At 36.9% G+C, this 12215-nt stretch overlaps 1 protein-coding gene across 1 annotated transcript in view; it reads left to right on the forward strand.

Annotated features, from left to right (window-relative positions):
- Window positions 1–12215, forward strand: part of AKAP6 (A-kinase anchoring protein 6) — a 351900-nt gene that overhangs the window by 281893 nt on the left and 57792 nt on the right. The gene's annotated exons all lie outside the window — the stretch shown is intronic.

The raw sequence follows: 12215 nt of genomic DNA on the forward strand, positions 1-12215 counted from the left end.
AAAGATGAACATTAAGCCTATCAAATACACATTGTATAGGGGAAATCGCTGCTGCTTGTGTGTTTTGTGCAACGCCCGTGGAAGGAGGGCTTCGATAAATTAAAAGCAGACCAGCAGACACTAAAGATTACTGAGGACTTTGAAAGGCAGACCTAAATGTTCCATAAATAATGCGGCTAAAAATACTTCCATAAATTGATATGATAAAAGCACGTGATTTAATTGAAGACCATTAATGCTAACAAAAGGAAACATAATTTTTACATATGAGAGAATCAACTATTTATGGAGGGAAGAAATAAAGTAAGAGGTTCCTCCATTACAGGCATATTCCATCGGAGAAAAATGCCAACCTTAGCCACACAGCTGTGTGTGTGTTCACTGTATGTCCATGAAGAAGAAGCATTTACCCCATTTGTTCCCATGGTTTATGCACTATCTACTCAAAAGCAGTGTAGAATCCAAATACTTTCTTTCAGGCCTACACTAGCCTGTACTACTTGAATCCTCCTGTAAATGCGGTGACTGGGCTCTGGCTGTTGTCAGTCTGAGGCTTTGGGGTTATAGGATATGAATTTGGGGGCAAGAAACCTTCTGGCATGAATGGTCTCAAAGAGGAGAAAGGGGAAAACCAAGAAGGAAAGAACTTCTTAGGACAAAGCAACTGTTTCTTTGCAAAGCCTTCCAGGACCAGGTTTTATTCATCCTCCCCCACCCCCACCCCCCGCCCCGGCTCTCCATCCCGTGCCCTGCCATCCCCTCGCAGCCCTGCAATCTTCCAGCAGTCGATCAGAGAAGGTAGTCACATGTGGTTCACCTTTCATCTGCCAGACAGGCGGGCTCACCTTGCTCACCTGCATAGCCTAGGAGGAGGAGCCCTCAAAGGTAAGAGCACAGTACTTCCCCATAAACTGCCTGCATTAAACACCTACAGATTGTTTTGGTTAAAGACCTTCTTTTCTGCCATTGAATTGACAAGACCAAACTGGAAATTAAATGAAAGGCTCTTCCCAAGACAAATGGGTTTTCCTGCCTAAAATCTAATATCCAGAAGATTTGTTATTTCATCCCTACTTGTCTTGCCCTGACCCCCATTACAGGGAGATGGAGTTTTCAGATATTTGAACGCTGTGTTATTTGAACGTAACATGCACCGTATTAAGCATCCTGGTCATTGGTGGGCTGAATGATGTGAAATATATTTTTCTCTGTAGTATCTATATCACAGCTTTAGTGACCCAGTTAATGGCCCCAGATAGGTGTGTGACCTTGTATTATCCCTTGGTGCCTCAATTTCTTCATCTATAAAATGGGATACTGATAGTATTTATCTCACACCATTATGAGTTTACATACATAAATTATTATTTCTACTTTTTGTAATGGTGCATTTAAGGGATAGGAATCTCTTACTATTATAAACCCGAAAATGTTACATAATAACTGGAAACAATAACAGGAAGTTCGTTATTATAATTATTTATATATGTACCTACCCCCATATCTCATGGATATTTAAAAACAACCCGCCTCCCACTTTTGTCATTATTATAAATGGAGAACAAGCAGTTCTGCATTAATTTTGCTGGTGCTTCCAAAAGACATTAGCTTTCTGCTTTAGCTTTGTATGGTGTCATCAATGTGATTTTCAGCTATCCTAGAAACAGACTGGAGAGTTTCAGAAACAGAGAGAGAAACAGGGAGAGACAAAGAGAAGTCTGTAGACTTCCAGATCATTAGATAATTCGTAGGTGTCTTAGTCATTTGCTAATACTTTCTAGCCACTATGAAAATATTCACCACACCTAATTCATTATCTACCATGTGCATTTTAGTGCCCGAAAATAATCCTAGAATTTTCATTTCAAAAGTACCAAAGACTATCACGTGCTTTTTGCTATTTTATTTCTTTTCTTCAAAGATTGTTTTTCTTAGAGGATTTTTATGTTTTCGGTGTCACTATTCATTAACTAACTGCTTTTATACCCTACTCTTGCATATTTAGATGTTTTTAAAATAATATAATAAATATGGAGACTTTTCTACCTCTCCCCAAAAAAGGTAGGACCTTGACGATAATGTTCACCTCCCCATATGGTTTCCCAGCCCTAGTCCATCCCCTCCTCTCCTTATCTAAGATAATCATGAACCCAATATTCTTTGTGCCCTTGCTTTCCTTTGATAGGAAAGAATATTTTTTTATTTTAGTTATTTTTAATTTTATTAAAAGGTAATCATGCTGTATGTTATCTTTTAAGACTTCCTTTTTCATTTAATATTATAATGCCAAGATTCATTCCTGTCATTCAGTATGTCCATAATTCACTTATTTTGACAATTGTATGATACTCCATTTTGAGTATACATGTATCTCATTTAATGCTAATAGCAACCTATGAAGTTGGTATCAGAATCTTGATTTTGCACATCCTGCAAAATGGAAACAGGCACATGGAGGTTAAGTTTTGTGTGTCCAAGGCCACATATAATGAGTGGTAGAATTAGGTTTTAAATCCAGAGCTTTCTGACTCTAAAGACTCTGAACTACTCTGCAAAATTGATATTTATTGATATTTACTGAATGCCCTTCAATGCTGGATGACTCAAAGGGAAAAACAGGACAGAACTAAATGTCACTATTTCTTTGTGGTTGGTTTATCAGCCACGATCTCTAGCAATTTGGCCAGAATAGCAAATAGTTTTAGCTACTGAAGATCTTGGGAGGTGAAAATATTTGTGGGTTTATTTTACATTTTTGTACTACATCAGTGTAAACTTCTTGGCTGTGTGTCACTTTTTAAAGGGAAACGTTCCAACTTTTTGAGATTATGGAGCCCTGATAATTTTTCTCTATAGCTTGAAGCTTTAGTCCCTTCTAAAGTTTTGACCTTGAGGAGTTTGATCAGATCAGCTAAGTGGATCTAGCATGATGGCACTTCTTTTTTTGTTTTGGAAGAAAGCTTTACGCCTGTCTGTTGGAATAAATGTCTTTCCTCGCCAGAATTTTAAATATTTCTGAGCCGCTTACTCTTTAGCGCTTAATGTATGATTAATCAAGTGTTCTGTATATTATCACATTCATTGGATGAATTAAACCAAATGTTTGTAATATAATAATAATGTAACATAATGTTTATAACCTGCCCAAATCATAACTGATAATAAGCATATGCAGAATAAAAACTTTTTACTTACCACAAATCCAAAGACCCTATACCTTCTGCCTTTCTACACTTAGAAACCTCTCAGATAAGAGTTATTAGAGAACCTTTACGTGTGGAACTCTTTGCCACATTTTTTCCTCTTCTTGTGTGTTCCCAAATGTCTTCTGCTGTCATTGGTCACACTGAAGGCAGGCTTTATCCATAGGACTTAGCTTTATGATTTTCCATTCTCTAAAATCTCAGGCTTTTAACAGAGTGAATTCCTTTATATGCACCCAGAGTAATGATAGATAAGCTGCAGCGCTCCATCCAGGAGAACAGGCTGGGAGGGTGCTGCTTGTAAAAAGGAAAACCCATCACTTTGTAGACACAACTGTTTCCTTCTTAGAGGTTGGTCTGGGATGAGAGAAGGATCAGGATCTCAAGTATTCAGAAGAAGAGAAAAAGTAATTGTGGAATGTATTCTTTTTCTGGAAGGCAGTAAGTGTGATAAAGGTAGGATTAGACACAAGGCAAAATTCTACTTAAGAGAGAGAGAGTCAAAGCCTAGGATGGGGAGATACGCCGAGATGTGAACCTAAGAGCCCTGGGACAGAAATGCAAAATCGTCGAGGGCTGAATACACCATTGCAATCAAATGTGGAGAGCATGTCAGAGATTTAATGAGGTCAGCTGGCCAAGGGTCCCTTAGAGCCGTGTGTGTGCAGCTTCAATGCCATTGGCTGGAAAGCACTACTCTTTAATGATGACCCTTCAAAGAGAAAATCATTACTTAATCATACAGTCCTTGTATTCCATAACCAAAATCGTTATTCTGTAGACTCAAATTGGGGAGAAATTATTCAATACTAGCTCAAAGAGGCTGCAGCACTAGACTGGGCCCACAACCAGCCTGGGAAGGACAAGTTTAGAGCTGCCAAGAGGCTCTGTCCTCAAGAAGGTGACTGAGTGGAATAGATTTGGTAAGCTTGGCAATGATTAATGCCCCAAATTTGCTTAGCGATTTAAATTGGACCAAGCACTTTTATCCAAGTTATTCTACTTAAATGTTATACTAATCATGTAAGGCGAAAATTATGATCATTTTCTTATGGGTGTGTTTTTATCTATTTTTATGAACGATGAACTTGAGAGGTGGAAAGTCAACATGACTTGTTTGAATCCACACAGCAACTAGGAGCAGAAACAGAGCAAAAGCCATGGTCTCGGGGTTCAAATTCCAGTATTTTCCCATCTGGTCATTCACCGATCCTTCAAAATAAACGTTGAAGCTTTGTTGTCCTCTAAATCAAGGGTTGGCGAACATTTTATGTAAAAGTCCAGATAATACAGTCTCTATCACAATTACTCAACACTGCCGCTGTCCTGGAAGAGCGGCCACCAGGAATACGTAAATGAATTAATATAGTCTGTTCAATAAAACTAATTTACAAAACTATTTACAAAAGCAGGCAGTGGGCCAGATTTGGCCCTCAGGCCTTAGGTTCCTGACCCTGCTCTAGATTGCAAAAATTATCATAAACATGCGAATGGCTGCCATCTGCATCTCCTTCTAGCATGGCAGTGGGAGGGACGAAACGTTCTTTAACTATTTGAACAAAGACAGTACTTACCAAGTGTCCATAGGATGTCAGTCACAGTTTCTAAATGTTTTACCTGCATTTGCTTATTTAATCCTTATCACCATCCTGAGGCAGGTAGTTTATTATCCCATATCTATAGATGAGAAAACGGAGGCAGGGAAAATGGAAGTTATTTGCTTGAGGTCATTCAGATAGTTAATGATAGAGCTGGTAGTCAGGCCTAGTAAGTCTATTCCAGAATTGGCCACTACTTTGTAGACTCAACAGTCCCTAGGTCAAAGATATATTTCTGAAAAGAAAAAAAACAAATGGACTGGTAGCCTACTCTTGTTCCTCATCCCATTTCTGAAAACTTGACAGCCAACTGAACGAAGTCAGTGAGTCAATGTTTTAAATCTTGGAAATCAAAGTTTTAGGGTAGAGTCTTTAAAAGGATGTCAAATTATTAAATGTGCAGCATTACTAAGTAATTACTCTGAAAAGGAATATCACTAATATACTTTTTTTAAAAAAAGGAGATAAATAAAAGCGCTAAACACAGTTCACATGCTTTAAGAAATATTTTCCCAAATCTCACTGTGTAATTTCCAGAAGCAAAAAATTGGACCAACCTAGCCAAGACATTTAGAGGGAATTTCCCATGTCCACTATAACCAATCTCAAATGCCACCATAAAGAGTCACACTTCCTGTGTCCCCCACAACCATATTTTTAAGGAGATTTGGTTGGAAGACAGAAGATAATATTTTGGAAGTTTTGAAATAAGTGAAAGGAAGCTGTGGTTCCTACAGATCCAGGATCATCCCCATTGCTGTGTCCTGGAGCCATTACAAACTTAGTAATGATGTTGTTGGCAAAGCTGCAAAGAATTACAGTGATTCAATCTGGCTGTGACAAAAGCATGAAAATGCTTTCAAAATCAACAAACATCAGACAGGGCTTAATCTTTTCTATATGTCTTAGATAATTTTTTTAAAAAGCTATTATATTAACCAAGTAAGTTCATCAAAATAAAATACCGAATTCAGCTTTTATCAGATATCTTTTCCCATCATATATAAAAAATCCATCATTGAACACTTTAGTAATTTTAAGTAACTGGATACAATCCAGAACTGCCTTTAAAAAAATTTGGCTGAGCTAAGGTTTAAATTCAAAGATATATTTAAATAAATGTTATATACACTACCATCTGGGGGTGGTGGGAAGACCCACAGGAAATTTTTATAGGCACTCCCAGTGCAGCCTTTTAAAGTAAATAAAAAGAAACAACAGAGGCCTGATTCTTTCTGAGCATACCTTTTACTAGAAGAAGATGCTGCATGATTTTTATGAAGAGGAGTGAGTTGAGGATACAAAGATATAGCTGTGTACTCATTTCATATGTGTCATTTGTACTACTGCTATCAGGTAAACCAGATCTGTGGGAATTAAAGGCTGCAATGCTAATCTAGAAAGATGAGCGAGGTCTCACCCATCTTTACTTTATGGCTACTTAGAAAATCAGCAGAACTGCATTTAGGCTCTGAATCCACTGTGATTGTTTCTATTCTTAATTCTTCATTGATTTCTTAACATTACTTAAATGTTATTTTTGTTGTTAATAAACTCAAATTGGGAAGAAACTGGGCGATCAGAATTTCAAACTCATCTCCATGCTGTCCACTTATCTAAGTGTAGGGTAGGAGCTGTGCATCTGACCCATAATAGTGAAGAAGCTTGCACCAATGGGTTCAAGATTCTTTGATTTATAGTGGCTCTACCTATTTCTAATCCATGATCTTCCTTAAGGCCCTAGGTTTCTCATCTTAAAAATGGGGATAATCAGGGTGCTTGGTGGCTCAGTTGGTTAAGCATTCGACTCTTGACTTATGGCTCAGGTCATGATCTCAGGGTCGTGAGACAGACCCATGTCTAGGTCTTTACTGAAGTTTCGCCTCTCACCTGTGAAAAGCACGGCTCTTGTAGGATGCAATAGACCAGATCCCAGATTATCAAGGGTGGGTCTCCACATTAGACTACTTTTCAGCTTTTGAGCAAGATGGTAAAACAGCTACTTAGAGTCCCTCTTCTTCCCCATTTTCTGTCTCCATGACCTTCTTTTGTAAACACTCTTTTTAGATCTTCATCCTATTTCTCCCGGATTACTGCTCTACACACACAATTAGATCTCCATTTAAGGAGATAAGCAAAATTTCTTTTTTTCATGTTCATAAGGAGTGGTCAGTCCTCTTCTGTAACTTTAGTAAAACATTATTCTTTTGCAGTTCACCAGTGCGTAGTGTTAATTGAGTGCCCTCACTCGGTCCTGTTGGTTGGCGACATTATGATCTAGGATTTCCAGCTATGTGATCTCGGTAAATAATCTCTTTTTGCCTGATACTCTTTATTTGTAAATTTAGGGTTTGGGTTTGAAAGGCTTCCCTTCACCTCTGGCATTCTGTGACTCTGTAGTAGGCTTCTTTTTCCTTGATAAATTTATTCAATTATAGATGCCATTTAATTCCTCTAAACAACACTTTCGGTCTGGCACAAAACTTCCAACACATAGCCAGTTCTGTGTACCAGGAGTCATGTTTTACTTCATTGAGAATGATGCTTCAGAACGACAAAGGCATCTTTTGAACCAGAGTTTATTGCCTTTGGCACCACAGTAGCCAACTTTGTCTTCGTACCCATTTCCTTTCTAACATTATAGTATCTTTATAATTTGAATAGAGATGCTGGTCTAAAATGGGAAAGAAAAGGTCTTCCTAGTTATGAATTTCAATCAGAATGGTGGCATAGGTAACATGAATTTATATGGTTTTGTTGTTTTATACATCCTCAGGACTTGGTTGATTTAAAAGTGGAAAGAACTATACCAATAAATTGCTGGTACAGTGATGACAAGCAAATGTACGGGTCTGTGAGAAGTGGAATGCAGAAAACTCTTGGTTTAAATTAATGACCAGTGGGGTGCCTGGGTGGCTCAGATGGTTAAGCATCTGCCTTCAGCTCAGGTCATGATCTCCAGGTCCTGGGATTGAGCCCTGCATTGGGTTCCCTGCTCAGCATGGCGTCTTCCTCTCCCCCCTGCTCATGCTCTTTCTCTCCCTCAAATGAATAAATAAAATCTCATATATATATATATAATATATATATAATATATATTATCTATATAAATATATATAATATATATATAATATATAAAATATACATACATATATAATATACATACATAAAATATACATACATATATATACATACATACATAAAATCTCATATATATATACACACATAATAATATAATAATTTTAATTATATATACAAAATAAATATATATATAGTTAATGAGCAGGTTGAAGAGATGAAGGATTTGAATCTAAGAGGACGAACCAGAGACCATACAGTCAGAGACCCTCCCCTTGCTTTATTCCTTTCCCATCTATTAGGTGCCTTGAAGTACTTCACCATGTATCTAAAGGCATAATACATCCTTCCCTGTCATTCTGTTGTCAGTTTTTTGGTATATTGTTTTAGGTAAATTTTCTTATAAATTGCATTCTAATGAAATCTGAAAATCTTTAGCTTTTAATAAAAACACCAAGCCCATTCACATTTAGTTTTTTGATTAAGATTGCTGATAAGATTAAGATTGCTTTTATTTCATCATGTTCACTCATTTATTCATTCCATAAATATTTCTTGGACACCTACCATGTGGCAGGCACTGGGCTGAGTGTTAGTGATGCATGAAGCTTACACTGTGGTCTTGTTTAAATATTTTGCTATAATACATGTTTTTTGTTCATTTTTACCCTAGTGAATTGGAATTTTTAAAAAATATATCCTTTATATTCTATAATAAGAATGAATCGACTTCTTACTGATGCCACTTTTAAAATGAGAAATTGACTTCTCTGCATCCTCTACGCTGTTTCTCCATTTTTGTTGATATCTTGGATTTAGTTATTAGCTAATATTATTGTTATTTTACTAATGTAATTACATTCTTTCTCATACTTGCAATAATTTCTTTGATGTTTGCATTATATTTCATAAGGATATGAAAAATAATTCAAAATTAATTATAATAATTTCATTGCTCAACATCAGTTTTTTTAACACCATGGTTTTCCATTTTCTTAAAAAAATTACTCTTAATACTATTATATTGTCTTCTAATAATTTTTATAGGAAAAGTACATCCTTAGTATATTCTCCAAACCCGTGCGTGTCTGAAAATTATTTTACTTGACCTTACATATAAACAGTAGCTTGGCCAAATATAAAATTTTGCCATGGGGAATATAACCTTTGACCATCTGAACTGTTAATGATTCTTTTGGCATTTATAGTTGTAAAGGAGAAGTCTGATTTTTGTTGCTACGTAGTAACCTTGTTTTTTCACTTGTATATGACTGAGTTTTGGTCTCTTTTTATTTCTTTTGCTGGGAACTTTGGTGAGTCCTAATTGCTTTTGAAAACAAATTCTGCTTTAGATCAGAGAATTTTACTTACTGTTTGATTGTCACAAGTTCTCCATACATTTAGTTACCTCCTGTTTGAAATCCTATTCTGTGCATATTGAGTCACCTGGATCTTTCCTTCACTTAAAGAAATGTATTTTTATTTCCACTTTAACAGGGACTTTTGGTGGAATTTTCAAGGTTGTTTCCTGTTTTTGCAATACTTAATTTTGTAGTTTGTCTTCATTGCAATTTTTAGTTCACCAAAGGTTCTTTTCATCTTTGTACAATCTTTACTGATCTTAATTTGTTTCATTTTCAGAAGTGCCTACCTCAGTGCTATGGATGCAATATCTTTGTGCATATTTTTGAGAAATGGATTAAAATTTTCTAAGGTTTTCTCTTTTCTTGTAGGTATTCTGTTTCAAAAGGAGTCTGTTAGTCTGTTGCTTTGAGTGTTCACAATGGACCCTCCTTTGAACTACCGTGTCTGTTAGTGTATGTGTTGATTTTCCTATGTCTCTTTATTCTTAAGGAGGGAGTTTTGTTTTCCGGGACTGAGTGTAAAGATAGGTAGATCGTCTGAGAGATATTTCAGGTCCAGACAAAAAGAAAACAGAAAATTTTGATTCCCCTTAGTTTTATTTAAATTCCAGAATGAGAAAAATATAGACCATATACAAGGGATAGCAAATTGTCTGTTGATACTAAAGCATTGGGTACCTACATTATCTAATATCAGGTGAGGTTGGAAGCAAGCTAAGTGGGCATCTTCAGTGTCCCAGAGCAGGAGAGAGGTCTTGCAGAGTTGTGTGTCCATCAGCGTTGAGAGAGAAAGCCCTGTTAGAAGGTAGCTCTTCTGTAACATAGGTGATAAGTTCTGGGGACTTGAAATAGTGTATTAATAGTGGAAGATAGTAGGCTGGATTTAAGAGAGACCTCAGGGTTAGAGATGACAGGATTTAGGAACTGCTATGCTGGTAGGAGTGTGAAAGTAGAAGGCCTCCTCAGGATTCTCTCCCACTAAGAGCCCCTCTCTTCCTGGAATGCTGTTGCTTCTGCCTTCAGGTCCCCTTTAAATAAGGAACAGAATCTTCAACAAAAAGCATTGGAAGTAATAGAACATGTGTAAGGATAGATGGCTTTTGGTACCTAAAAACAGAAGCCAGTTCGAGATTACTTGGGAGTGTGGGTAAAGATATTTTAAATTTATGCAATACTTTTCCCTTATGCAAACACCTATGTCAGACATTGTGCTGGGTACTAGGGTGAACCATCCATTGTCCTCTTCCAAGGAACACACGATCTAAAAGGGGGATAGGAACAAGTCAACAGGCAAGTGGAATAGACTGCAGCGCGTGCTGTGGTAGGAATTAACATAGTGTGCTGTGGAAGTACAGGGGGCATTACTGGGGAGAGGCAAGGAAGTTCCTAGAATGAGTGGCTCTAAACTGAGATCTGAAGTGAAGGAGGGGGAGAGTGAACCCAATAGTATGTGCACATGCCTGGAGGCTTGGAGATAAGAAATTGAAGAAATTCCTGTGCTTATTTAAATGTTATTCTAGTGTGTGTAGGTAAGAATCTATGCGTCTTAGCAACAAACCAGAGTGGAATCTTTTTTTTTTTTTAATTAAGATTCTATTTCTTTTAGAGCAATTTGAGGTTCATAGCAAAATTGAGGAAAAGGTAGAAAGATTTCCCATTATACTCCCTGCCCCCACACATACATAGCCTCCCCCATTATCGACATCCCCCACCAGAGTGGTACGTTTGTCACAACTGATGAATCTGCAATGACGTATCATGATCACTCAAAGTTCATAGTTTGTATTATAGCTCACTTGATGCTTACATCCTGTGGGTCTAGACAGCTATATAATGATGTGTATCTGTCACTATGGTTTATCATACCAAGTATTTTCACTGCCCTAAAAATCTTCTGTGCTCTGCCCATTCATTCCTCACCCCTAGCCCCCTGCCCCAAACCCTGGCAATCACTGATCTTTTTATTCTGCATAGTTTTGCCTTTTCCAGAATGTTGTATGGTTAGAATCATACAGTATGTAACCTTTTCAGATTGACCTCTTTCACTTAGTAATAAGATTCTTCTATGTCTTTTCATGGCTTGATAGCTCATTTCTTTGTAGCACTGAATAATATCCCATAGTCTGATTATAACATAGTTTATTAATCCGTTAACCTACTGAAGGACATCTTGGTTGCTTCCAAGTTTTGGCAGTTGTGAATAAATATAACTATCCATATGCAGGTTCTTGTGTGGACATAAGTTTTCAACTCCTTTGGGTAAATACCAAGGAGCACGATTGCTGGATTGTATGGTAGGAGTATGTTTAGTTTTGTAAGAAACTACCAAACTGTTTTCCAAAGTGCTGGTCCCATTTTGCATTCCTACCAGCATTGAATAAGAATCTTTTTCCCACATCCTCTTCAGCATTTTGTGTTGTCAGTGTTCTGAATGTTGGCCATTCTAATAGGTGTGTGGTGATATGTCATTGTTGTTTTGAGTATAAACTTTTCAAAAGTAGGACTATCTTAAAATATTTGTTTTGCATACCCTTCTTAGTACCATAGACAACGTACCTAAGAGTCACTAGATACTCAAGAAGTACTTAGCAGATTGCAGATTTTATCACGAGTTGGGACCTGAGATCACTTAGCTAGCTCAACCTTCTTATTCCAAAGAAGAAAAAAACAAGTCCCTGATAAATGAAATGACCACACCACCAGAGCCAGAAGGCAGCCCACGTCTCCTGATCCTAATCCAGTCCTTAGTCCAATAATACCAAACCACTGATTTCATGCAAGTTAATACCGATATCTTTGCAATTCTCACAACTCAATTTTTTCTCTATAAAATAGAAATAATAAGCCTATCTCATTTGATGAATAGAAATAAAAAATGATCATTGCAAGAGACATTGTGATCAACAGGAAATGTAGAAATACTTATTAATACTATGAAGTCCTATTTTAAGCAGTATTAAAAATACATATGA

This window comes from Ursus maritimus, unplaced genomic scaffold (assembly GCF_017311325.1).
Source record: "Ursus maritimus isolate PB19 unplaced genomic scaffold, ASM1731132v1 scaffold_36, whole genome shotgun sequence".
NCBI lineage: Eukaryota > Metazoa > Chordata > Mammalia > Carnivora > Ursidae > Ursus > Ursus maritimus.